The sequence below is a fragment of the Genypterus blacodes genome, unplaced genomic scaffold, assembly GCF_046128005.1.
Source record: "Genypterus blacodes isolate CSIRO-AG114 ecotype Tasmania unplaced genomic scaffold, CSIRO-AGI_Gbla_v1 ptg000021l_1, whole genome shotgun sequence".
Taxonomy (NCBI): Eukaryota; Metazoa; Chordata; class Actinopteri; order Ophidiiformes; family Ophidiidae; genus Genypterus; species Genypterus blacodes.
Window position 1 is genome coordinate 11,097,357 of NW_027466834.1, and position 7,084 is coordinate 11,104,440.

A 7,084-nucleotide genomic window follows, 5' to 3' on the forward strand; every position below is an offset into this window, starting at 1 on the left:
TGAGGAGACGCTTGAAGTTTTAATTGGGGGCACGACTGAATGAGACAGAGATAAAAAAGACAATTTTACAGCACCACCTCTGCCTGTGCGAGTGTGTGCAGCCTTTTTACTTGGCAAAGACTAAAATGATTTAAGCAATATGTCATCATGTAAATCTGGTAACTACTGTCTATGTAGATCAATAGATTCTCTGTTTTAAAGCTTTTATAAACCCTAAAAAAACAACTGTGTGTTATTGATTTATCAAAGATATCCACTGTCATTGTTGCTCAATGTTTTCTCTGTTGTTTTTCGGTAGAGATAAACTTTGAGATGTCGTACGGAACTCACATGCACACACACACACTAAAACCAAACAAACAAACAAACGGAAACAATTAGCCTTGTCAGATTGTAACACTTACTATTGTGAAGGTCACTGGGCATGTGTCCTAATTCTATACATAATCTATTTTATACATGGAATATCAACAAGTTTTCATCAGATTTCACACTGTACTGGGGAAATTAGTATATTTTAAATATTACCCCATAAGGAAAAATCAAATATACTGAATGTAAATCATTTATACAAAAGTTAGAACATTCTATATCCTCACCAATACAATGTCAAAAGGGAAAACTGTCTTGCAGCAATTCAGATTGATTATTATAGATATGGATTAATATGGATGTGTATGAGGGAGAACATTCATTCAATTTAAAATATGAACCCACTCCAAAAATCATTACATTAAGGTGATACACAGAGGAAAGTCCGCTCAAGCACGGCTGATGTCACCTGGCAACCCAACAGCTGCGTCACACATACAGTCACATGAATCGCGTGGCAAAATGTGTGACCACATCAACCCTGCAGATGCTCATCCCTATTTAGAAAGGTCATCTCCGATTATTAATTACATTAGTACAGCCATGAAAACAAACTGGCATCCGCTGTGGTGATGATAGCAAGAGGAAGGCCTGATGGAGTGCAAGACCACGAGTGAGGAGTCACAAACCTATGAGCGCTGTTCAAACAAATGTTAACTTAAAACACAAATGTTGATACACATTTGAGGGCTTAAATCTCTTTTTCTAATTTTCTAGATTTAATAATTACATTTTTATTAATGTTGTTTTTCATCTCAAACAAAATATAAGAAATTATTCTACTTTTTAATTTATCCTAACTTATTTTATGTCTTTTATTTTGATAAATTTTTCCTGATTTTCTCTCTGCAATTAGTCTCATTAGTCGCCACTGTTTTTATTATCTTCAGTATTTCTATCTACTGTTTTCCTTTTTTCTCTCCTTGTTTTTATCTGATAGTTTTCTCTATTTTTCTGTATGAAAAGTGCCATTAAAATTGACCGATTGAAACTGATTGATTTGGCATTCCAATCGCTTTTTTAAAAATCATGATAATGGTGCCAGTGTGAGTGTGACGGTACAAATATCTACCAGCTGCAACATATCCTGTTTTTCCTCCCCTGCGCATAATTTTGTGTAGGATGTGCACACATTGCTTATACATTTGGGCGGAGAGGATGAGACGGACATCAGCTCCGCCTCTTCCTCTTGGCGGACATGCAAAAGTAAAATGGAAGTGGGCATGGGTGGTAGCTCGGCCCCTTCCAGGACGTGGTAAGGAAAAAGGTTCCGCCCCCCCCCCCTGTCGAGACCTTAACAGAAGCAGGACAAAGATGAGCTTTGTACGACTTTACTGTATTCTATTAGCCTTCATGAGTCACTAACAGAGTACCGGGTTTGTCATCAAACAGATTTCCTGCCACCTTGAAACAACTCCATCTCCATGTCCATTTAGGGCAACAAAAAGCAAAAGCAGTGACCATTACATCATCTCTAATCCTAACCACGCGTGTGTGGAAAAGGTAGAGGGGCTGAAGTACAGCACACACACTGTGTTGTTGTGATTCGACAAGTGAGTCAGTGTGTTGTAGTGTCCTGTCACGGTGAGTAAGAACCTCCAGTCTGTCCAGGCCCCCCGACCCCCCTCCATGCTCTTCCTGTGAGCCCCCCTGATGTTCCACAACACTTCCTGTAAAGTGGATGGCCACTCTGCTCTCTCTCTCTCACCAACACACACACGTACACACTCACACATGATGCACACATTAAGGTACATACATATACTCACACCCACAGAAATATATATATACTGTATAAACAATCAGAACCAGTTCAAGCAAACAGTCAGAGTCATTGGACACAGAACGCCACGTTAACACTGAATATCATAAAGAATATACAGGTTAGGTTTGTTTATGGAATTAATCAACCTAATAACTCTGATAAAATGCGATAATATTGCTATAACACCAAAACAAAGCAAGGCTGCCTTCCTTACATAAACTGATCAAAATCAAACTTAACTGAATCAACAACAGTTAAGAGCATTATGTCATTATCTCATATGCAGAAGCCGTGATCCTGAGCATGAGCCAGCTAAATACATAACACAAGCCCCAAAGCAATGTGTAATACTCTGAGTGTTCTTAAACTCAAGTGGATTGTTACTCCAGCTTGGCACCGCTACAGGTTATGGTTGAGATTTGCGAAGGCCGTAAACCATTAGAGCACTGCTGGCTCCTTCAGTCCAAGTGTCCAGTAGGTTAATTAAACTAAGCCGTGCCTAAAAACACACAACTCTAACTTCCTCCCTCCCTCACACGACCAGCAACCCCCCCCCCCCCTTCTCCCCCCCCCAACGAGGCCCCTCTTCCCTGGAGCTGCTGGACGGGATAATCCCCCAGCTGGTGCTGCGGTAGGGAGGCCACGACCCCCCACCCGGACCCCCACCACCCATCCACTAACTGTACACACTGGCCACACAAACACACTAATGGCAATATTCCTCGTGTGCACACATTGACACACACACACGAACACAAAACCGAGGCAGCAGGTAGGTGTGTGTGTGTGTGTGTGTGTGTGTGTCTCTTCCTGTACTCTCTGGACGAGTGCCAGCTAGGTGCCTCACTCATTCAGCAAACCCATTATTCCTCTGGTTATGTGTGTGTTGAATATTTGGCACTTGCTTGTTTAGAGTGACATTAGAGTGTAATTTCAGAATATTGCTGCGTTCGGGTGCTCATCAGAAGGTGGTACATATCAAACCGTCAAATGGTACATGCAAATGTGCTCCCCAGGGATTATTGACCGCCACACAGAGGCAGTATGGGCCCGAACACGGAGGAACAGAAGGTCATAATACTGCTTTTGATCTTTTCTGTGAAGGGATACATAAATAAATTATTCAAAACTTAAAAAATACCCATATATCAGCAGTAGCACTTACCAGTTATTGGCACGGATACCATTTACTCTCAGTACAAAAGGTGAAAAGGTCACATTATGCATCACAACTAGTAAAGTTGTGAATTTCGAGAATCCCGAGTTAACGACTTGTAAATGCAACTTCACGTTGTAAAATTGTTATTTTGAAAGCAGCATAACATTAATTTTCAATTTGCACACTAACATCGGTGGCAATCTATAGGAGGGAGTGCAAAGGTTATGTACAGTAGCAGTGGTCAATATTCCTTTGAGCAAGAGTGAATAATCATTTAGCAGAAAGAGTGTGTTGTTCCTTCAAAATTCTAAAAACACCACCGTGTCAACTAGTGAGTGTGTGTGTGTGTGTGTCGGGTGACTGTACTACACTGGTCACAATCTTCACTAATCGGGCTGGGAATGTAAAGGCATGAAACGTAGGCAGAAAATAAGTAGTAGTAAGTAATAACAGTATGGGACCAGGCTATGCAATGGAAAAGTCATGGGGGGAAACAATAGCTTCTGTTTTGTGGCGTTTTCGCTGAGAGAAGTCGTTCTGTGGCACGGTGTCCAACTGGGCTGCACCGGAGGGACCCTTCAAAGTCTACACACACACTAACACACACACACACACACACAATCCCAGTGGCTTTGCATCTTATATGTTAACTACACATACACAGCTGAATGCCCTGTGGACATGCAGAGAGGAAACACGACGCAACGCACAGGTGCCAGCTGCCTAAAAGTTAGAGATGAGGTGAGGTTGTTAGTAGAAGGTCAAGCAGAGGTTCCTCTCCTCAGATAAGTCAGGAAAAAAGAAGGTAAAAGAAACAGACAGCCTTCCTCTCTGCCTCCCTCTGCCTTGAGCAAGGCACGAAACCTCCACCTAAGCTACGGTTGGTTAAAAGAGTGCGATTGTAGCAGGCACCTTCCCCATGTGTCAGTTTGTGTAATATAAGCTTTTCCTTCCCCTGAGTCACCCGCATTTACGAAACAGCACAGATCCCATGGGGTCCAACTTCTTATCCAATGATAGCAGAGAGGACAGAGGGTCGAGACTTGCCTGGCCTCTATCAGATCAGTCCCAGATAGTCCACACAGAAAGATCCATCGGGGCTCGCTGGAATCAATGAACAACACACTCACACACTCCAAAGAGCTGTGGGTGCAGAGTGGTGTTGGTAGAAAGGGAGGGAGGGGGGGAGGGAGAGGAGGGGAGGGGGTGGGGGTGAAGGGGCAGAAAGTCTTTGTTCTACAAGACTCATATCTGAGGCATTATTCCTCTCTCATGCAAGCGGAGGAGGAATGATCGCTATGTGGGATGAGCACAGTAAAACACACACACACACAGATGCATGCTGTCTATCACAACAAGGTTGTACACACACCAAAACACACACACATACACACACTTGTTATACTTTTTTTTATCTCCCTTCTTACGCACACTACACTCATGCACCCACACACACGCACACTCATCAACCTCCAGGCCTTGTCACACTCATACACCCCCGCACACACACACAAAACACACACACATATGCTGTTGCTCAACCTTAGGAACAATACAGCCTTAGGAGTTCACGTTACATTACAATTCATCTGTCTGGGACAATCCTGAACCCAAAGCCATGAAAACAAAAGGACCCCGACCTGGAAAGTATCCAACCTCCTCTGGCAGTCGGTGCCTTCACAGGAGGCTTTGACAGGTGCCTGCTAGCCCCCTTTCACACTGTCAGCCTGCCCCATTCCACCTGTTGCCCCTCTGGAAAACACACACCTCAGCTGCCCGGCGGTCACCATAGCGTACACACACACATGCACACATGCACACACAAGCACCCGCAGATACCTAGATTGAACCATGACTGAAAACATTCATAATGTTCCCGTCTTTAGGGCAGTTTGCCACAATAAAGTTCCTGAAAGCATCAGAACTTAACAAACAAATCACAGTGACATCATCCAGTACAACTACATCACTCTGGAAATTCTTATAAACTTAATAAATATCGATATATTTTATTATTACATATTATCAGGAAGTTTGCCACATTCTTATATCTAAAAATATATTCATGTTTTGATATTTAAGCAGCACCTGTGGTTTAATATTTCGTCCAGTAATCAAGATGACTCTGCAATCATGATTTATGAAACCAGGAAACACACCCGGGACTGGGCTGATGTACTAAGACGGACATAAGTTTTATTATGTCATTTAAATGTTATAGTTTTTAGAAGTTAGAAGACTATTTTGACACAGAGAACGTTAAGAGTCAGGATAGCATTTCAGTAACTGCTATTACAACTACAAGCGCGTCTGGAATAGTAACACGGTCCATGTAATAACATAACATGCAATAACATGAACACTATGACATTCACGCATCCAAACTAACAATTAAACGTTATTTAAAGGAGTTGAATATGAATCAACACAAAAGCTTACAGTCCGCTGTATCACATCGTTTCCACTCCACACACACTTGTTGCTACAACAGAGAAACCATCGCTGTGTCACCTGCGAGTTAATGAATACATTGTGTTGAATTATCTGAGTTTCCCGGTGTAAAAGTTTACCCGGGCGAGCATTAATGTTTGACTGCATGGCTATGACGTGATTGGCTTCCTTCAAAAAGTTCCGTGTGAAGCGCAGGAAGTCGAACGCACCGCTGGAATTTGACAAAACGTAGGAATTTGCGCGGAGAAATGCGAGATATTTAAGGAATGTTATAGCCGACGAGTGACAGAATGATTCAGAGGGCAGAAAGCGAGCGGCGTGATGACGGCGTGAGACGTTCACGTCCACACACACCGCAAACTTTATACAACTTCGAAAGATGAGCATGAACGCAACGCTTTAGTAAATGGAAGAAATGAGCCAAACACTTGTTGGTTCTTACCTGCTGCACTCTGCGGAGACAGGTAGGAGAATGTTCTCTAATTGGATGAAGAATGACTCTGTTTGACGCTTTGTTTCCTCTCTTGTTTGATTTCTGCTCCCCGCGTCTCTTCTTTCCTTTTCCCCCGGAGCCGTTTGTTTGAAGCGTGAGGAGGGCAGGAATTTCAGGAATTAGCCGTGGTATGACATGAAGCCTGGAGAAAAAAAGGCAGAGAAAAAGAAGAGCAAGGCAGAAAGAAGGGGGAGGAGGGGAGGGGAGGAGGAGAGGGGAGGTCTGACCGGTCAACACGTAATGACGGAGGGAGGAGAGGAGAGGAGAGGAGGAGGAGGAGGAGGAGGAGGAGGAGAGGAGGGGGTGAGAGGGAAATCTCAGCAAAAATGAGAGAATGCTGACAGAGAAGCAGCTTCAAATGTGCTGTATATGTATGATAACATCACATTATATCAGACCTGTTGAAGGGAAAGTATCAAAACAGTGGCCCTGAACGCATCACATTCAATGTTGTGTCTCCTAACAGTGTCTAAACAGTGTCTTCTAATTATCACCGAGTGGAGTTTATTATAGCATAATGTCCTGAACGTGTTAATGGCCGAGAGATTGAACAGTTTCTTTGATTCCATGTCTTGCTCCAGTCTTCTCGCGTTACTTGCCTAATCTCTCCATGAGCCTGAAGGAGCCGGTGTCACTGTTGGACTCGGGCATGTTGTGCAACTCATTATAAGTCCAGTGGCCTAATTGTCGCCGATGTGATTGTGGACTTTGGACTGTGCAAGTGATAGAAGTGTGGAATAAAATACACCGGGGAACAGCGCCTCTCAGTGGATTGTATTAGTAGTGCACAGTGCCGGTGTTTGTTTGTTTGTTTTTGGCAATAAAAGCAGAAAATGAAACATCC